This window comes from Hermetia illucens, chromosome 4 (assembly GCF_905115235.1).
Source record: "Hermetia illucens chromosome 4, iHerIll2.2.curated.20191125, whole genome shotgun sequence".
In the NCBI taxonomy this organism is placed as follows: domain Eukaryota; kingdom Metazoa; phylum Arthropoda; class Insecta; order Diptera; family Stratiomyidae; genus Hermetia; species Hermetia illucens.
In genome coordinates, this window is record NC_051852.1 from 55,966,309 (window position 1) to 55,988,816 (window position 22,508).

At 39.3% G+C, this 22,508-nt stretch overlaps 1 protein-coding gene across 5 annotated transcripts in view; it reads left to right on the plus strand.

The window, feature by feature from the left end:
• Window positions 1–22,508, plus strand: part of LOC119655752 (1-phosphatidylinositol 4,5-bisphosphate phosphodiesterase) — a 317,000-nt gene that overhangs the window by 271,009 nt on the left and 23,483 nt on the right. The window lies entirely within an intron of this gene.

Consider the following 22,508-nt stretch of genomic DNA (forward strand, 5'->3'; position numbering starts at 1 on the left):
AATGAAATTTCCAGACCTATTTGAAATAGCCTCAATTAGAAACCAAAGAGCGATATCTTTGCTGACAAATGCTGTCTACTCGGTTGCTTTAGCCCAATTAAATGTTATTAATCCTTTTATTCTAACGGACGAAGAAGTCCTCACATTTTTTTTTAAAAAAAAAAAAAAAGAGAAGAATTGCCAATAACAATTAGCGATTTAATTCCTTCATCACATGTAGAAATATATATAAGTAACAAAGTGTTTAAGTATATGATTAAAGTACCAAACGTAAGAAATATCTGTCCGCTGGTCATTGTACATCCAGTCAGACATAATAATACAATAATAGATTTAAGCAATAAGCACGTCGCAGAATGCAAAAAAGAAACACATCCTTTGAAGAACTGCCGAGAAGGAAGTGGAATGCCAACTTGCAGAATTGATCACTTCGACAAATGCCTCACCATGATTTTCAACAGTAACGCCGCTATATGCAAGACTACATCGTCGTATCATATTGCTATTCACGAGAGAGTGGATGATAATACAATCATCATAAATGACGTCACAATATCCGAAGGTAATCAGAAGTTAAACCTCACAGAACATTCGGTTTCGGTAACATTACCCTACCTGCACCAAGTTCACCTGCGTAACTTGCACAAGATCGACAAATTCAATTCGGAAGCAAGATCAACTAGCAGGGTATGGTATATAATGGTGACGATATTAGCAATTGTGGGTCGTATCCTAGTAATTTATCTAAAAATGCCATCACAAACAGCCGAATATAAGTCCAGTCACAACGAACTTCAACATGAAGACAGAGGTAGAAAGGATCGTACGCAATATCGCCGAAAGTCATCAGAAGATTCGGGACGAATCCGTTTAAGGGGAGGGGTAATTATAGTACAACAATAATATCTGTTTAAGAAAATCTACAGTACAAGCATATGTTATTTATATTGCTTGTACCATAGTTCTAAGATAAGATATCTTTGTACTTTGACCTGCGCGTCAAACAATATAACATCTGTGTAACGCATGATTACAAGATGCACTCCGACCCAGTGTAACATTTGTGTACCACGTGATGGGAATGTACGAGTATTAGACATCTGCATCGCAGATGGTTGAGTAAGAGTTGGACCTGCGTAGAAATCAATTTTATGACTTGTTCTTCATAAGAAAAGAACAATATTTGGCCTGCGTAGATATTGTATAAATAGTTAAGATCCTACATGTTAGGGTTAGTTCTGATTCGGAAATAAAGAAGATCGTATGATCTTAGGGACGGAACTCTGTTTTTTTATATAACAAGGTGAAAAACATAATTTGTACCGTTACGGTCTTGAATGAAGTGCTCTAACACACTTCAAGGCCCTGATCCAACATGGATTGTTGCGCCAACGAGTATTATTATTACATGAGGATGGATAATTCCGTAGTCTATATCACGACGAAATCTATAAGCGATACCATGACCGTCAGGTTGTGGATAAAAGCCGGCTCAACAGGTTACGGTGGGCGGGTCACTTAATCCGTATGGATGAGGATGATCCAGCCTAGAAGGTCTATAAGGGCAATATCTATGGTAGAAAAAGAAGACGAGGCGGACCCTGCCTAAGATGGAACGATGACATAGGCCAGGATGCTTTGAGCGATATCACATATGGCATAGGCCAGGACAGCTTTGAGGGATATCGAATTGGTGGACCTCGGTGCAAAACCGGGTTGTCTGGAGTTCCTTATTAAGGCAAGCCTAGACCGGATACCGGTTGTTGTGCCGTTGATGATGATGAATATGAAAAGAAAGTATACTTTATTGTGTTCTGCTTTTGTTTATAATAAACCCCAAGTACACTTCCTTCTTGTCACGAGAAAATAGTAGTTATTGTATAATGGCCCACATCGACCCTATATGCAATCCCAATCGGCAAACCTTAATCTGGTTGAATATCTGTAGCGTTTGTTAGAACTCTCGTATGAAATTGCTCCCAATATGACTCAATACCTTTCCAATTCGATGCTTTGTTGTCTTATAGTTGTAATTGCAAACATAAGATTGAAACCGAAATTCGAATTTGGACTTGACCTTTCATTAGATTCCGTTCCGTGAAATAAATGTTTTGATCTTTTCATTGCATCGTCTCATACGTGTTAAGATATGCACTCTTCAACCTTCTCTTTCCTAGAACAATTTTTAGGAGTGTCAAGCAATATTAGTAATCATATTACAGGATATAAGTATATAGGAGATTGCGAATGCTGTATCTGATAGACTCTAAAAGTAGAGCCAAAAGTCGTACACATCGTTTGGATAAGCTAAATAATGCCCTTCCACAAATTATAACTGGATGGAGCAAATTGAAATCCCTACCCTGACTACTAGCGACATACGGAGCCTTTGTATTGCCCCAACCACAACAACCCTACCTTCTTTGCTTCCTGAGCACATTCAATTGTCGCCTTCTTCATTCTAAATATGAAGAAAGAACTCTGAGAATCACTATGGGTATAGTACTCACTCATCCTTCTCTCTCTCGCTAGCAGGGTGCTGAAGTATATGAAGTCGACGAATGAGACTAACCGGCTACCTCGAAAGCTAGGAACACCGCATTTTGTCCCCTAGTATTTGTCATTCCGCTTCCCCAGTCTAATAGTCACGAGTTGCAATCGTCAGCATTTATTTCAGTTCTGTGTCTACCAAATGGCCAAACTAGTTAACATCTCATCATTGCTAATGTAGATGTGGAGTCCATTGATATTTGTCCTTACTAACTGGCTTTCAAGAACGCCATTTTTCCCACATGGCCCCCGTGGGGTTTTTAAGTGGTGACAGTGTTGACAGTTTTAAAAAGAGCCCTAAGGGAATGCTATGAAAAAAGGGGCAACCGAACGAAAAGACCCAGAAAGGATACGGAAAGGCACTGATGGCTATGGGATAAATGGATATGAAGCGTGACCAAATGTGCTCCAACGTCTTGTTTAAAATAAAGTTTTTGGGTAAAACAACGAAAACAGATTTGGCATCGTAAATGCGTACAACGACCTCAATTTCAATGCCATCGTCAGCAGAAACAACTCCACATAGATATACAGATTGCTCGATACTTTCAATGTTCTGGTCATTAATGCAGAGTTTGATGGCCAGTCAGACTAAGAACGTTTATTTTGTTTGTGTTGATTTTCGGTCTGACTCTACTTGCTTTCTTTCATAGATTAAGAGACATTTGACCAAGGTCCAGAACCCGAGGATACAAGCAGATACCATCAGCATAGTGGAGGTAGGTGGGGCGGTGATATAAACTACCCACACTCTTCCACAATAATCTGCAGGCTCTCAGAGTCATTTTTAGAGCAAAATGAAGAGTAGGCATTAGCCTACTGATCCAGTTCTCAAAAATGTTCCTTAATGCGTTCCAGAATGCATTTAGCTAATATCTTCCAGCCAAGAGGATACACGCAAATACCCCGTTTTCATACACAAAACGAAAAACTAACAATAATCTCGTTCTTTCACTCACTAGAAACCATCTCAGATTCCCAAGATTTACGAATAAGTGGAAGCAACAAACTCTGCAGAAATTTGGGAAGCTGCACGGAAAAGTTTCGCAGGGAAATGATCTAGACTTTACCCTCTTTGAGCATAATTGTAAGAATCATCTTGCATCTGTTTGGAGGAGCAATCCGTATCCGCGCATTTCAACGGCTTATCATAACATCAATATCCTTTTGGGACGACGACTTTAGCCATACCAGATGCAAAAACATTCATTCATCACAGTTCAGTGCTGAGCACGGAGGGCTGTTTAGAGCTTGTGTCATTTGCTTTGTAAGAAAGTTTCCCCACTACTCGACAACAGCCAGATTGCGGAGACGCAGGCCCATATTAGATTTGAGGGTCGGTGTTTTGCTTCCATGCAAGTGTGGCCAATGTCAGCCTCTCTTTCATCATGCTTATTCAGAAGGCAACTTCTAAATCTACTGCTGATCACAGATTAAACGTTACTTCCCGGTCAGTAGGAACCCAATCGTGGCATGCCCTGCTCTCGGACTTTACGGGCCAATGCCGAAGCAGTGGAAATTGGAGAAATTCACAAATTTTTCCCCATAGTTGACACGGTTACCAACACCTTGTCTTCCCATTACATGCCGGAGCGAATGTTATCAGAGCCGCCCTTGACATTCAGATCACCCATCACGGTCACAGTATCACCTTTAGAAAGCGTCTTCTATACTGTGTTGCTATGTTTGCTTCTCCACTATATCAGAAATCTCAACTGGTAGCACTGTCAGAAATCAGCTTCAAGGTCATGAGAGTAGTACCATTAAGTTTACCTGAGGCGCTACGTCTTATTACTACGGGTTCATTCTTAGCCTCAACACATTAAGTGTAACCGGTTATTAACAGAGTCCTTTTGATTGAGAACATACATACCATAGATCTGTAGTCCTATAGTTTACCTCAATTTCTCTCACGACATTGTCGATATTGGCACTGCCAATTCTAATAATAAGATTATTACAGAACTTCAGAAGTCGATTGCAGCAACTGGTACGTCACAAAAAGGCATCGTGTTATGAAAACCCCACCATCCAAAACCTATTTATCGCTCAAATAGCTGTTCAGAATGAAAATTAAGAACCTTCATTGGCTGTGAGTAGCTTACCGCTCACATTATCTCGTAAGAAGTACGGTAAAATGGCATGTCTAGGATACCTTGTATGCGCCCTTAAGAGGTGCTTGATTTAACCATGACCACATTCACGGGTTTCCTCCATCGAATTTTATATTGATTGAAGAAACGAACGTCAAGTATTTGGTGACTGCTAATGAACGATTGTAAAAGAAACTAACTCTGAGAATTTACAAATCTGGAAAGAAAGTTCGCTACAATAGTTATACTATACTGAAAATGCACACATAAAAGAGAAAATGCTCCGAAGAGCGTTAGGATCTAAGTATGTTATATAATTAATATAGTACCTATAATACCTTCCTAGTTAAACTTGATTAGGCATAAAAACCAACGTAGAAGCCAGTGCCAATTACAAACATGCCATGATTAATAGGCAAGAGCCTGATGCATTTCATGGCTTTTCATGTCCACGAGGAAGATTTATTAACTAAAGTTTCCGTATGACACGATAATCAGCATTATCGGAAAGCCATAAGTAGAATAATCACTACAGAATATAGAGTATGCAAATTTGATTATTATCATTCGATAATATAGTTATATATATGCACATATAATAAGGATAAGGGTACTATGAGAGCTATTCGAAAGTTTCTATCCAGTTCTTTCACGATAGTTCACACTTAAAAGTTTCAAAGGTACCACGAACATAATAAAGCATAAAATTTCATGGGCAATGATTCTACTACATACTTACTGGTGTAATCAACGACTTGTGATAAATATTGTCCCCTTTACCTCTAGGAATTTCTTGATACACTACAAAGTTGAGGATGTTTTACGAGGCAAAAGCTCTTCCTCGCAAACATTTCATCTGAACGACCATCTCCATCCACGAATGAGACAGTCACAGCACGTGATCTTACCCTTCTGAAGCAGGTTTTCAACCTGAGATGTGTGAGGCATGTTTCATGAATGGAGTTCAAAAATATCCGGTCGCTTAAGCAGTCAGAGGATGTGGAGTTGTGAGAAGACTCACTCAAAGCAATAAGAGTTTCTGGGGAAAGTGGCCAAGTGTTCAGTTCAAAGAAATATTAGCAGGGACTTGTTAGAGTCGCGAAAACACTATGTTGGTAATTATGCTAGTAAAAGATGGCTTAAGTAGCTTCTTAACCTACATTTGTAAGCTTACATAAAAGATGGGGAAAATAGACGCTTCAACCTCGTCGTGCTTTAAGTCTCTATGCATATTTGAATGATGTGAAAATCTTTGAGCACGACCGTTCATTTGCGCAGGCACTCATTAATGCACAATTAAGTGAACATTTTTCAAATGGCTTCCAATAACTAAACTGGAGGAAGAAATTAACGAAGCCGTGTTAACAAGTCCAGGAAAATCCGCCTCCTGACTCATTAGGTATTGCATAAAAATAAGGCTAATTTCCATACGACGTTCCGAACATAGCAGCACAACCACTCGTAAATCTCTAACCATTTTCCATCCTCGAAAATTCAACATTTCTCCGGCGATGGAAGAGTGCTATGCATTACTACACATTGCACGTAATTTCTCACCACATTTTCCTGAAATGATTTGAATGGCGAAAAGTTGCATTAAGCACCTCGGGACTCTGTAGTTGAAAAGTGGTTAGCAGACGGAAACAACGCCTGGGCCCTGAAGCAAGTTTTTGTTACACGAATACAAACATCTGTATTTTCCCCGAAAAAAACAGCCCGCTATGTTGAAGCTTGATTTATATGATGAACGTGATAATGCTACTGAATCATGAAATACATCACTTGTTCTCTCCTTATTTACATTAATTCGCTCAATATAGATGCTGGTCACGCTAAATTCAGCTTAGAGACAATTTCGTCTACGCCATATGTTCAATATATCTAAATTAATCATGGCGTGGGATCAAAATTACATTTTCCAAAAAAAACTGTTATCCTTTTTACTAACGGTCTTTTTTGCGAATCATTGATTGCACATCTCTCAATCAAGACATCTGTCAATTTTAGAACACAAAACACTCAGATATTGGATCTTGAAGGGACCGAGCTAACTTCTCCTCCTCAAGGTAAAGGATAATATCCACAGTCATCAGAAACATATTCAAAAAATTGCCACATTTTCAGGAGATGTATCATACAGGAACGCACAGAGAATAATAGTCTAAGATAGTGTCAACTTCCCCATGATGCCACGGTACTTATGGCGCATAGTTAATTAACGCCTTTAATATTCTTTCGATCAATGCAGTTAAAAAAAACTGCGATGATAACATTGGTTCTGTTCGCATTCATTTTCAATCCATCTGTTTTCACTTCTTTTAACAGATCGAGGAACGTTTGCCCAAGGCCTTTGGATCTATCGGAGAAAGCAGCCATGATAATCGTTAGAACTCTCCTTTGTCCATCCACAGCGGCAAAACAAAACTGTAATTCATTACGACATTCAGAAAACGGCAATAAGCGCACTTTTCGGACTCTTCGAGTTAACTAGAATGATTTTTGGAGTGTGCAATGGGGCGTAAACCTTTCAGATATGCATCGACTCTATGCTACGAAATCTCCACGTTTGTTTCGTTTATTTGGATGATGTTCTGGTCCGTGATCTTCCTCTGAGTTCGAACATTTAGAGCACCTCGAGTGCATTTTTCAACATTTCCTCCGGGCCGGTCTAATACTCAACGTTGAGAAATACAACTTCTTAAAACCACAGTGAAATTCCTTGGTTACCTGATTACTTTTGATTAGGTCCAACACGGCCCATTCAACGTGGAAGCGATTTTGAGCCTCCCGCTTCCAAAAGCAATTAAAGATCTAAGAAGGTTCTCAACCATCTTAAGCTTCTACCGTCGTTTCTGGCTCAAGGCCAACCAACATTAATCGATCCGCTTATCTGTCTGTACCGAAGAACAAAATTCCACGTCTGATTTCATGGTCCTCAGAGGCTATCCAATCATTTGAGATTATCAAGCAACAGCTGAGTGAAGTTGTATTTCCGGCATTCCCTCAGCAAGATGCACCCTAGCCGCAACTCTGGCACCCGTTGAGCTTCTTTTCCAAGCAGCTAAACGCCGATCAGCGGAACTATAACACCTACATCATCACCAACGGCGCAACAACCGGTATCCGATCTAGGCCTGCCTTAATAAGGAACTCCAGACATCCCGGTTTTGCGCCGATGTGCACCAATTCGATATCCCTAAAAGCTGTCTGGCGTCCTGACCTACGCCATCGCTCCATCTTAGGCAGGGTCTGCCTCTTCTTTTTTTTTCTACCATAGATATTGCCCCTATATTCTTTCCGGGTGGGATCATCCTCATCCATACGGATTAAGTGACCCGCTCACCGTAACCTATTGACCCGGATTTTATCCACAACCGGACGATCATGGTATCTCTCATAGATTTCGTCATTGTGTAGGCTACAGAATCGTCCATCCTCATGTAGGGGGCGAAAAATTCTTCGGAGGATTCTTCTCTCGAACGCGGCCAAGAGTTCGCAATTTTTCTTGCTAAGAACCCAAGTTTCTGAGGAATACATAAGGACTGGCAAGATCATTGTCTTGTACAGTAAGAGCTTTGACCCTATGGTGAGACGTTTCAAGCAGAACAGTTTTTGTAAACTGAAATAGGCTCTGTTGGCTGACAACAACCGCGGATTTCATCATCGTAGCTGTTATCGGTTGTGATTTTCGACCCTAGATAGGAGAAATTGTCAACGGTCTCAAAGTTGTATTCTCCTATCCTTATTCTTCCCGTTTGACCAGTGCGGTTTGATGTTGTTGGTTGTTTCGTCTTCGGTGCTGACGTTGCCACCATATATTTTGTCTTGCCTTTATTGATTTGTAGCCCAAGATCTCGCGCCGCCTGCTCGATCGGGATGAAGACAACACCTACAACCGTGAATTATTATCCTGTATCTCACAATAAAATAGTTCCGGTATTCCCTTGAAGATTCACAATGTCCATGGAGTATAAGCCCCTCGTCTTTGCTTTGAAGCAGAAGTCCTACAAAGTGCCCCTTATCCAACTTCCCCACATGAGCTTTATCAGCCAATTCACTTGCGACATTCAATACGTGTCTCGAAAGGATAACTAGTTGCGCTTAGTTACGCCTTGTAAAGGTCAAGACCGTCGTCGTTTAACCAGGAAAGAGCAAAAACGCAGAAGCATGATGCAATATGATGCAGGAAAGACCCCATTCAAAGGACAAAAGCCTTATATTCTGACCGATTTTCGCCAGGAAATATTTTACGCCGTTATCCACAAGGACCTTTAAATTGTAGTGCAAATTTTATTATTACACTTGCGGTTTCTTTCGCTTTCCACGTGCTTCATCATCTGTCAAGAGTAGGGTCAAGTTTGCTATGTTAATGATCGCATGATAACTTGTTTTAAAATAGCATGTCCGTAGGAATTGGATGCAATTACCCTAGCTCCTAGCAGCAAGATGCAGCCATCAAGCCTCGCTTAAAGTTCCTGTCCCCAACCCAATATATATTTTCCCTATCAAAACATCAGGGTCTAAAAACAATATGTTATCTTTTAACATATCTACATTAGCTCTACAAAATCTCTTCATATACATGAAACTTGGTATGATTACGAAATATGAAGCACTCAGCTTCTCGCAAAATACTTCACTTTTCGCTCCGACACAGACCTAACTGCATAAAATAGGTTAATTCGTGGAATTTGGTATCCTTTTTAGGTTTCCATTCTAACTTCCATCGCCTTTCTAATAATAGCTTCATACAGGAAACACATAAGAGATACCCTATGATCCCCAAGGTCGCCTTAGAGCGCCAAGTTTTCAAGTTATTCCTCAATATTTTCCCATTTGCATCAAATTCACTCATCCCACCGCCAATTTTCCACAATTATCCTGTATTCTAGTTTGCTTTTACTTCTCATCATTTTTTTATTAAACAATAAACTACACGTTTCCCTTCCTCTAACCATACTATTTAATAAGAGTTTCGGAGAATCTTGCTTGCCAATCCAGGCCAAAAGTCCCTTATTTCAAAAAGCTCGGTATATACCAAAGATTTCTTCGACAGATTATCAGAAGTCTTAGTAGTTTTGTTTCCCTCTCTTCTTTTCATCCTCTGTGACGACTTTAGCCTTCCTATGAGCTCTTCGCCAACTACTCCCCGCTTTCCTTCGCTCCCCAATAACCTCACCCTCCATTCTTGTGAACACCTGTGCCGCCCTCCAATTTAACCTTTCCAGAAACCACCTAGATCGCATTCTTGATCTTGTCCTCTATAAGCTTCCTAAGCGTTGCCTTTCCCAATCCCCTCATATCCCCTCCTACGTTACTCCTGACGTTCATCATCCTGCTCTCGAATTTGATGCTCAAATGTCCCGAATCTACTTCCCTATCGCACAAAAGCCTGCTAAATTTAACTTTCGTAAGGCAAACTTCGAAGGCGAAATCCCCTCTAACGAAGGGGGGGGAGGAGTCCCTTCTCTCTCCATTAACATGTGACGAAGTACCCAACTTCTTCCATATCATTTCATCAGATCTTTCTGCTCTTTACGTCCCCTCCTCTCCTAAGTCCCTACGCTCTTACTCTGTCTGAAGTCCACAAAAAACTTCGTCAAAACACATTGTGAGAAAGAAAGAAGTTCTTGTCCTCTAAAATCTATGCTGACTTTGTTTTTTTCAAAATTCTATGTTTCTCGGTCAAGTCCTTAACACTTAAGTACAGAAAGGGATAACTGGTCGGACAGTTCGCTGGAGCGCGGAAACCTCAAACCTTTCTAATCCCATATTCGCAACTCCCGCTTTTCGGCCCAGCTATCCCCTCCTTCCGTTAAATTTTCTGGCACTTTTGCTAACTCCCGATTTATACTGCCGCTACTTTTCGTCAGTCTATTTTCCCCCTCCTCTTCTTTGCACTAGTGAATGTAGTCTGCCTACCATTCCCCTTCGTAACCCCTCCCCTTATCGAGTACCTCATTGGGGAACTTGTCGGCAAGGTCGGCCCTGGTCACGACGGTCTTCCAAATCTCTTTTCGCTTAAAACTGGTCAGTCCATCTCCCTTCCCCTTTCTATTATGTTCAACAAAAGCCTCAAATCCTCTTTGATTTTCCTATCGTGTGGAAAGAATCTCTCATCATCCACATTCACAAAAGTGGCGATCGCACTCTTACTGGAAATTATCGTTCAATTTTGCCCCTCTCCTCCTGTTCCAAAACCTTGGAAAGGTATGTCAACGGCTGATTGTCCGCCCACTGTGGCCACCTCATAGTGAAAGAACAACATGGCTTTGTTAAGAGTAAGTTCATTGCCTCCAGACTTCACCAACTTTGTCGCCAAATATCTAAACTCACGGCAGGAAGTGGATATTATCTACAATGACTTTTCTAAAGCCTTCGACACTTTAATCACAAACTCTCGTCTCTAAGCGTTCCCATATCACTTATTTCATGACTTGTTTCATACCTTTCCAACCAATCCTACCGCGTCTCTTTTGATAGCAGCACATTCAGTTCCTTCTCTCCTTCTTCTGGCGTCCCATAGAGATTTTTTCTGGGTCATTTATTATTTTTATTTTTCTTCAACAATCTTCCCCCAACGTTACTTAGTCCTATTTGTTCTATGCCGACGACCTTAAGCTGGTTTCCGCTATATCGCCCCCAATGGACTGTGTCCCCCTTGAGTCAAACCAAGACACTCTAATTTGTTGGTGTTCAGCTAATGGTTTACCGCTAAACGTCAGAAAGTGTCACTCTATATGCTACCCGCTTAAACACCCATTGCCCAGAAGTCCCCAATCGAGCATCGAAATTGTCAGGCTTTATACTTCAACCCTCCCCTGATGTTGACTCCCCTCAACCCTCCTCCACTCTTCAACCCTCGAATATTGTTACTGATCAAGTCACCCTCTCGTAGCTGTGATTGTCTTCCCCTCGAAAGGTGCTTCTCGTATGGACCATACCTCTTGCCTCCGGTTTCTGAACCCCCCTCCTCTAACAGCGTAGAACGCCTCCGGCTCTAATAATACACGATATAATACACGCAACGCAGACATTTTCAACGAGCCCTTCGCGGAACTCGAGCTCTACTTTCATTCATATAACGCACAATAGCTTCATCCTTTAAACTTCTCTTCTCTTTTAAGTATAGGTTAAGGTTTTTGCTTTCTACTCCCTCTAAGAACAATAAGTAACTGGAGTTTACTCTGTTTATTATTATTCATATAATAAATAAATAGCTGTGCCGATTCTTTTTTCTTATTCATGTTTCCATTCATCATCATCAACCCACAACAAGCGGTATCCGATAATGAGGATCTCTAGACATGTCGGTTTTGTCCCGAGGTCCACCGATTCGATATCCCTAAAAGCTCTTTTGGCATCGTGGCCTACGCCATCACTCCATCTGAGGTAGGATCCCAGGTCTTATTTTTTTACAATAGATATTGCCCTTATCCGGGTTGGATCATCCTCACCCATACGATTGAAGTAACCCGCCCACCACCATTTTATCCACAGTCAGGCGGTCGTGGATTCTTGGATGTAGTTAATTTTTTCAGACACTGCATAAACGAGGTGTAGGTCATTATAATATTGACCGTCACTTCGTACAAAATAAATCTCGAATAAAAACTTCAAACATGAGTTCATATGAGGCTACTACAGAAAATTGTTTTCGTTTTCGTCTGAAATACATGATTTTAACGAAAGTCAGTGGAATTCCTGACCCTAAGCTTTGCATCATAAAGAAAGAAACTGTACCGATCGAAACCCCTTCTTCGCACGATTCTAGTAAAGTCCCATCTTAGTCCCATGCTTAGTCAGAGGAGCTCGGTAGCCTCAAACCAAAATGAGAATGTAACCGGAGTACAAGAATTTGAAATGATGTTCGGTCGAATTGCTTACAGTGAGAGTGGCGGGGACAAGCACACTTAAATGGAAACGAGATAAAGAAATTCCAGAGGTAGGTTTGGATAAGTTACTTGAACAAATAGGTAAAGACATTCAACTGGTAGATGACAGATAGAGATAGAAGGTTGAATGAGGGGAAAACAGCTAGGATTTAAAATTGTAATGTAACGAAGGGCGATATCTATGGTAGAAAAAGAAGACGAGGCAAACCCTGCCTAAGATGGAACGATGGCGTAGGTCAGGACGCCAGACAGCTTTTAGGGATATTGGTGGGAATTGGTGGACCTCGGTGCAAAACCGGGATGTCTGGAGCTCCTTATTAAGGCAGGCCTAGACCGGATACCGGTTGTCACGCCTTTGATGATGATGAATGTAACGACGATATATTTTTGCTCAGAGCTGTTTCAAATAAATTGTTAATTTATGTTAAGAATTTATATTGACTGAATTATATTATATATTCCTTAATCACAAGAACTGCGTTTTTGCATATTTAGAAATTTAATATTATATTAATTAATTAATTTATTTATTATTATATCAATGTCATTGCGTATTCTTTACGAAAAAACGCATTCTGTAAATGTTTCAAATATCTCAGATAGAGGTATTTTACGAGGAAATGTGTTATTGATCAGTCCAACCGATACACAAGCTTCTAAGGACCCAATGTAAAAACTAAACACACAAGACAACGCCATATTTGTTGTGTTGAGTATCATGGTGTTATGGACATCTGCAGGACGGAGCACTCTCTCTCCCCGTCTCTCTTATAGCTTTTGTTTTAGTTTATAGCTTTTATTTTAAATCGAAGCTTGTGGATTTGCAGCTGCCAAAACAGACAGCTAAATTTTGGCTTTCCACGGGCTAAAATAGGCTCTATATATGTCCATACATGTTGCCCTTCTTCAAGCCATATATCGCTGGAATTCAGGGACATGCTCGGGTGCAGGAAGAATTCAATGGATGTTGCCATTGAATGAGGAAGTACATAAATGAACGAACGATATCGTTCCAAAATAACCTCACGGTTGGTTACTCGTAAAGATAAGGTCAACCGCCTTCAAAGACCTTAGGTGCCATGGTAACACCTGCAATAATAATGAAGACCTTCTGAAAATAGACGGAATAGGACCATTATGATGGCTATTATGGCCTGACTGTGTGTGTGGTCTGCTTAATGGAAAAGGCATTCCAGTGTCTCATGGAAACATCATGGGCTTTTACTTTTGTTTCCTGAAACTGGTAAACTGCTAAGCAAAAATGATAGTGCACATCCATATGTCTAACACATCACCATAGAACGATATCAACCACTAGCAGTTATTATCGAAATGACCGGTATATATATCCTAGAAGCCTTTTTCTGGTTAGTATTATGGCGGAGCTAAGATAAGGTTCCGCTTTAAAAAAAACTAAACCTAAGAAAGGTCTCTGGATCAGATCTCATCACTGTATTACTAACCCCATCGCACAAGCCTCCACGAACGTTAAATAAATTATGGACAATTTGCAAATTGTCCACCAAGTGAGAAAAAGTATTCCCGAATTCGGAGAGTTAAAATCCATATTTTTGGTGCAAACAATCCTTTAAATCCTCTCACTTCCTACTCTCATTCTTTTTTCAATGCGGGTCTTGAGATTTATCGTTTAGAAGTTTTAAAGGGAATTTGGTATATAAATCCATCATAAATAGTATTTACATCAGTTCGAAAAGTTATTGCCAATATTTTATCAGCATTTCCATAATATATTTTCGAGGAAATTGTTCTTCCTATTCGCAATCACTTTCACGATGAAGCTGTTGGCGCTAAAGAATATTTCCTGAATCTGAATTTTTGATGACATGAGGAAGGAGACTAGCTACTGGCAATAACACGTGTACAAATCACATGCGGCCGTAAATGGATTTATGTTTATTCCATACAGAAATTGATACGAATGCCATTACTATTCTGACTGACATGAATCTACTTCCATGAAAGAAATTCGCAACCCTTGATATATCAAACCAGAAATAAATCGTAAAATTCAATTTGATTCAGGAAAGTAATGATTTTCTCGCTTGCACTTGTTTCATTTTCACTGTGATATGAGGGAAACCTTCATCATAAAATCCAAAGATTTTCTCAGCACGTGCTGTCAATTTCTTTTTTGATAATCGAAATTAAAAACAATTCCGAATAATTTCATTTACAGTCTGAATTACATTACACGCCTGCAGCGCGTATCCCAAAAAAAGTATGCCATGAAAATCGTCCTTGGATAGTCAGCAACATGGAAATATCAATTTTTTCGCGATACTCGGCCTCTTAGCATCAATGGGAACATGTGCAATGGTATCAGCAATCAATATCGATTCATCCTACACGTTTTAGAGTAGTTGAAACGATATTAACTGCTTTCCAAAATATGGAAAGATTAAGTATTTCGATACAGTGCCAATTTATGTCATTCCTAACAAGCGGACGTAACGTAGCTCACCGTCGGTTTCGTGACGATAGATGTTTTCGTTAAACACGCGTACCTTTCGTCCTCGAATTCTTTGTAAAGATACATATTTTAACAAATCCTTGGCATTTCAATTTGTGCAGAAAAATATTGTGCAATGTGGCGAGTGAAAGGTTAATTTTTGGAATCCTCCATATGAACTGTTTTCATCTTTCACAGATATTTGAAGTGAAAACCCCAAATGATAAGTTTTTTAGGGTTCTTTTCACACTTCCCGAAATTGAAAACATAGTCGCCTGTACCCTGACTTCAATTCAGTTAGGTACGAACCGCATTTTTACAAGCGACAAAAACGGTTTACACATGAGATTTGGCCAAAATATTCTTTGTTTTTTAGAAAAATGTTTATTTACTTTTCCAGCTTTTCGCCCTCGAGACCGAGACAACGTTCGAAATAAAGTAGTAAATAAATATTTTTCTAAAGAAAAAGTAAGAGATCGAGAAAGCCGAAGCTAAGCGCTTCAGATATGAAAGGTTTTGTGTATTTCTTATATAAATATATTTAAGTGGGCATTTGTTCCATTTGTACTTGGCTCGTAATGTTTATGCATTTCATTTGTCAAAATATTCACTTTAAAATGATACTGACATTCAAGAGCAAGAGGTTTACACAAAAGTAACACTTGACCTATTTTGACTTTGCTAGCAGTAGCGCAATTTATACCAAATTTGGCGATATTATGCTCAATAGTGTAGCCTACGGCAAGTTGATGATTCTGAGATAAAACTAAAGGGATTCCCAGTTAATTTCTAGAAAATGTTAACATACTATTATTAACTCTATTAAAACAGGAATCGACATGGAGAGTATTTTGAGGCCCAGATACCATATGCATGGACTACAATATTTCTTTTCAGACATTTGGGTTGGATAGTTCCTGAAAACGGGTCCTTGAAGTAACTGACCCTTTTCGGATCTCCGCACTTCTCTCCTTTGCAACCAATATTAAAACTCAGATCGGTTCCAGAAAATCCTAATCGAGAGCTTTCATTTGATACCCCGTATGGCTATACTCGGCGGAAAATTCACACCCCCCTTTTGCATGTATGAGAACACAGTTGCCATCTTTTTACTGAATTTCGTATCAATAGGAGTAACCATTTTTGAGATATAACGGTTGACAGACAGTGAACCAATTTTAATAAGGTTTTGTTTTACACGATAGTAATAATTAAAGTAACATAAAACTAAACAAATATTTCAAAGGCGTTACATAAAAAATTAGGAAAATGTGGAAAAAAGTATGCAGCAAGCGAGCCTTGCACACCTCTTCAATCACCTTATTTTGGATTCAACTGAACATTGCTGAGAACTTTTGAATTGAAAAGCTACAGAAATTTCATCAGAATCAACTAAAAACCTAGTACTATCGACACCAAAACGATTACAAGGAGTCATTGACAAGCAGCAATTGAATATACAAGCTAAGTCCTGTTTTATGACATAGAGGCTATAGATAGTTAATAGGCTGAAATTTCCCGAACTCCAAAAAGCCGGTGATATAAGGCAAATCTTATGAAGAACTGATTTAAGTTAGGGTGTAGTTTGTTGTTAAATAAAGTTAAACAAGTTGTGGGGCGTATTTCCTTTATTGTTTTATATTAAGAAACAAATGCAAAACACTCCGTTTTGATGCATGGGTGAGATTTCAATGGCTATAATCATTTCCAAGAAAGAGGCGGAGGAGAGGCATTGTGTTTTTAAACGAAACCTTCAAAACATTCACTACTCTCCTGCCCAAGACGGCATGCTCTAAAATTTGAAATTCTTGTAAGTTCTACAGTATCTGCGTCAATTATGCCCTACCAGGGTGCAGATAGACGGCAGCCTTGAGTCTGGTTGTTCAAAGTCACCAATTTGATATCCCTAACAGCTCTCTGACGTGGTGAGCTAAATTCTACAGTATCTGCGTCAATTATGTCCTACTAGATAGGTAGGCAATAGCCATGAGTCTAATTGGTCAATATCACCAATTTGATATCCCTAAAAGCTCTCTGACGTGCTGACCTACACCATCGCTTCATCAAAGGCATGGTGTGCCCACATCATCTTTTTCTATCACCTATATTGTCTTTTTAGTCCTTCAGGGCTAAATCATTCTCACACATATGAATTGAGTGACCCGCCCACTGCAACCTATTGAGCTGGATTTTGTCCATAATCAAACGGTCATCGTCGTTGTTTTGTACAATAGGAGACGTTTCGAGCGGAAGAGTTTTTATAAGCTGAAATAAGCTCTTTTGGCTCCCAACAGCCTTGCTTGAGTTTCAGCATCATAGCTGTTGTCGGTTGGGATTTTCGTCCGCTGGACTTAAACCTCTCTGGTATGGGCCAATAATGTTTTGGGGGTATAGGTCTATCCGGACTAGAAAGACAGCGGAGAATATCTTATAGATGGTAGTCAACAACCTAATACCTCTATAACTGCTACACTGCATGATATCCCTTCTTAAAGTTTTGTTGACAAAATCTTATTAAAATCGGTTTACTCTCTTTCTGTCTGTCAATCACTCGCACTTCTCTCAGAAATCGTTACACCTAATGACATGAAATTTGGTGGAAAGGCGGCAACGTTATGAAACGGGGGATAAATAGATCATAAAAGGGTCACTTAAATTAAGGAGCCACTTTCAGAAATTACCCGTCAGAAAAACCTTGGTGGAAATCCTACTATTATTTATAAAGTTACCGTAGGTCAAAATTGTCTCTTTTAAATCAAATTGGTACTCCCTATGAGATAAAATGTCAGCACCTCATCGAATTGAATACCACATATGTTCAACAGATATACACTACGAGCGATATAAATGGAACCATAATGTACCCAGATATTTATGCATAGAAATTCAGCAAAATCTTCTAAAGCGCCCAGCTCCCGGTATTCCGACTTGTTTATAAATGAGAGAAGTAAGTAATAGCGCGTTGCGAACCATCAAGCTTTCCCAAAAATTAGAAATCAGTAAATTAACTTCTTTTTGTAGTTGGTCGCCTCCATATTTAACCAGTTTGTCTGTACTTCCATTGACTCCTAGCGACGATGAATAGTCCTCCATGCTTGCCGCTGGTAGCATTTGTCCGTCGTCTTCAGCTGGTGGAACCTCGTGGTCACCGATATTCTGCTTGTTGAACAATTCATCAATATGTCGAACCCGTCGCTCCTGTATGCCCATACCTCCATATCCTTCGCATGTCGAGCAAATTGGCGTTACAGTGAATTTGCTCGAAGCTAATCCATATCTGAGATAATTCTTCTCTTCTGTCACTCCAGTATTGTTTCAGTGCGTCCTAACTGTTGACAGTAGATATAGGACTCACCGATCACATATGCTTTTTTTCCTATTTGCTGCAAAACCTTAGCGTTAACTCTAAATCGGCATTTAATAAATCTTGGAAGTATTATGCCCACTGTTGGTCGGTATTATGCCTAATGTCGGCGTCTTTACTAACTGTCGTTTGCACCTTATATTCTTATTTGAGTGGATTGACGACGCTAAATACGGCTCGTAAGTCATTTTTTCTCAAATCGTCGCCAAGTTTTAAAATTATATCGTTATTTAATTTACATTCTTTTTTCCTGCAGGTCTTTTAAGCGTACGATTTAAGGTCATGGTATTTGTCCTCCCTGATTAGTGCTCTTATAAGCGTCCTCTCCCTTAGCAGTCCTTCTAGTCTTCAATGGAGCATCCGTTTCGCTTCTTTTGTTTTTAATACCTTGACACGTCTTTAGCCCTGTAACTTCGACGTCATTTCCAATACTCTGCCACAACTGTTCAGCTGGATTCTAATCGTCGTCTAGTTGAAGTCTACTTTCAAACTTTTCCTTTTAATGGTGATTAAGTTTTGCCTTCACTATGATATAATATGATCCTGTTTTCTTACATCCCCCATTAGAGCTATGCGATATCTACATTTTTTATTCATAAGGTAGTAGCTAGTACCACAATTGGCACTACCGAGGTTCCTCGTAACTATAACATTCTATACAGCGCCTTCTTCGAATAGGATGTGATCAATTTGATTAAATGTTTTTCTTTCAAGGGACGAGCAGCCCTTGTATTGAATTCGGAGATGTTGTATATCTCTATTCCGGACACCCAAAAAAACTCTGGAATCAACCACTTTCCCTACGCTTTTTTCAATTTTTTAAACCTTTAGTTGCCACATGAATTTTAATTTAAAAAAAAACGTCACCGTCTTTACAATGTTAATTACTACGGTGGCCGGAAATAAACGTGAAATCCCAGTTAACACTTCTAAGTAAACTGTGCAAAAACAAAAACTATTGAAATGTGTTTTTCAAATTGTTTTGCGTTCAAATAACTCCCCAAATTTTTCTGTATAATCCAATTTTTTTTTAATTTTAATCGAATTTCACTTTCATTGTGATAAAATGATGTTCACAATATTTCGTACTAATTGCACGATTAGTGGCAATTACACCACTGGTAACGTGGACCATTAAATTAAATTGAAAAAAATACAGAATTTGGCACAGTAACAAAGAAAATTATTTTCAATGAACAAAAAGACATAACGGATACTTAATAGGTCCCGTCCCAACATCCACTTATTTTAAAATATTAACTTTAAAATAATAATTTGTATTTTCAATTCTATTTACAAAAATCTCCCACCTTTTAACTTCCCACAAAACACTAACATTTATTTAAATATTTCAAGGTTAATATAGAAATTTTCGAAAACGATCATTAACATGTTTTGTTGTTGTAAACTTAAGTGAAGGAAAAAACGATGGCGGCGGTGTTCAAGGTAGGAAGGCCTAGGCATTGACCCTGGTTAATAATCTTCTGAGTAACTTGTGGAGAAATTGTCACCATCGGATTTACCCCGCGATGGTAGCGGTGATATTGGCGGAAATTGTGGAACTCTTCAGATTGACAATTTGCCTAGTGGCAAACTGGCAATTAGTAAAGTGACGGCATATGTAAACAGAATGCCTTTGATCGTGCCAAGAAACTTTTGGCTAAGAATTTTAAAATGCTAAGGTTAATTCGGTAGTTAAGGACTGGAGGAATCGCGTGCCGTGTTTTTCGTTTCACTAGACGATTAGAAGAGGCTGCTCGGGATGCGCGCGTTCTTCGGGTTATTTTCCTTGAGGGCGCACCGTTTTTTCCCTGTAATTCCTTCTGACGACGAATCTGTTGCTGCAGCCGTGAGTAACTCTTAAGGGTTTGCAAAGTCTCGCAAATGAATTAGGTATTTGGTGCTGCCACTCGACGTTTTAGTCTACTTCGGTTTTCGAACGATCGTTATCTTATAGAATTTAAGCAAATTCAATGAAAATTTCGTCTTTCGTCTTTCTAATCGCACTCGCTATTTAAAGTGATTAACCAGACAGTTTGCTACAAATTTTGGGCAGTCCTACAGGGAGGAGAAACAATTTTCCCTGTTCTTGTTAATCTACCCTTCGGAACTCTAAATAGCGGGGGCAATTTATTTGTGTATTTTTATTTTCACTTCTTTTTTAAGGTTTTGTGTAAAACAAAACCTTATTAAAATCGGTTTACCGTCTGTCTGTGCGTCACACGCATTTTTCTCGGAGACATATACAGTGAGCTACATCCTTTACGTCGAATTTAAGGGGGTCCCAATACATACAAAAGGGTGATGTAAATTTTTTTTTCATCAAATATATATTAAATTAAAAGTCTCGGTTAGTATTTTTCGAAGTTGGTCTTAGTTTTGACATTTGTTAGAAAGGTGGGGAGTGCAGGGGGTTGGATGTGATCATTTCTTTAAGGGGGCCATTCTCAGAAACTACTCAACCGAAATATCTGAAGAAAATCAGAAGGCTGCCACTGTATGGTGCATGGGCTCCGAAATACCTTCCATACCGATATATATTCAAATAAAGTTGATAGTAGTATTTTGCTATAATTTTTAGTAATTGGCTGCATCCTAGCACCACGAAATTTTGCAGTGATGTAGGCTGTAATATAGAGCATGACGGTGGTAATGGTAGAAATCGCACTATTACTAACAAAGTTATAATACATCTAATTTGTTGCTTCTTTGAAAATTCAAGACTATGAATGCCAGTATCACCCAAAAGTGGATACTCTCACATAACATATGCATATATTACATGCTACGTACTAAGAAATACACAAAACCTTTCGTACCTGAAGCGTCCAGCATCCGGTCTTCCAACTTGTTTCATTTTTAGTTCCTCTGATTACTCATATTTTTACCTTACTTTTATTTTAAATTTAGTTCTTATGGTTATTATATTTTTATCTTTTCTTTCAAGTTGTTACAATCTTGGCAAATGCCGGATTTTACCTATCATTAGCCAAGCAGTTAGATTCGGACAATCCTACCTACTTAAAATATACGAGAACTCCGCACAACACCGAGCACGTTTCCACAACGATATTCTACCGCATGGTTTGCACCAGACTGTGTGAAAGTCCCAGGACATGAAGTTAAGCCATAAGGGATTTAAGTACAATATCTGCAGCTAACAATATTAACACCCTCGCGAGACGCCAAATTTATTTGATTGTCCGAATTGCTATCACGGTTGTTGTTTTTGCCTCTGGTGAATTACTAGGTTATATAGACATGAAAGTGGCTTAGACTTTTTGGTTTGATAACTCCCTTTTCACTTCCTCCCTCTAGCCGGGCTTCATGGGCATCTGATGCAGGAGAAGCATCGATTCAGAATGTTATTCGTCCTGGCGTAAAGATCCGGTTTTTTTGCGGCTCCACGTGCTCCGTGCTTTTTTTGGTTTTATTTTCAGCTTAGCTCGCATGATTTATTTCGATAGGTACGCACGATATTCCATGTTTGTTTGTTCTCCACGTCTCGGTGAGGACCCACGCATCAGTATTAGGACACACGAAGTTCTTGTTGAATGACAGTTGAGGGACTAAACTGTTTTAATATAATTGTTGTTCAATTGTTGAACGCCAAACAGCCATTCCTGTCAAACTCACTAAGAAAATGAACTTGTACTCATCCGATTGCGTGAAAAGAAGTAATGGTCTTAGTCGGACCTTTGACAGCTTCTACTTCGAAGTTCAAAATTCTATAAAAAAATTTACTTGAAGCTATGAGAGTGTATGGGATTTACAGAATATTCGAAACATATATATTACTGTATTTTTTTTTTCGAAAATTATTAAAATGCGTTGAACTTAAAATCTAAATTAAAAATGTTTTTCACTATAAACCGGGCGCATTATCGTGGAGCACACAAATGCGCCTTCAATTACTGTACTTATAGCGTTTATGAACTTCTGATATCGTTATAACGCAGAGTACTTGAACTACTCTCTCTAATAATTCTCCTAAAAGTCTTCCAGCAATCGATGAAAACCAGTTAAGTAGGAGCCATCGTGTGCACGTTCGCCTACGATGCATAATGTACCGCAAGTTCCAAAGTTCCGCCAGTGCTTTGGAGGCTACTTCACTTTTATCTCGCGTTAGTATGACT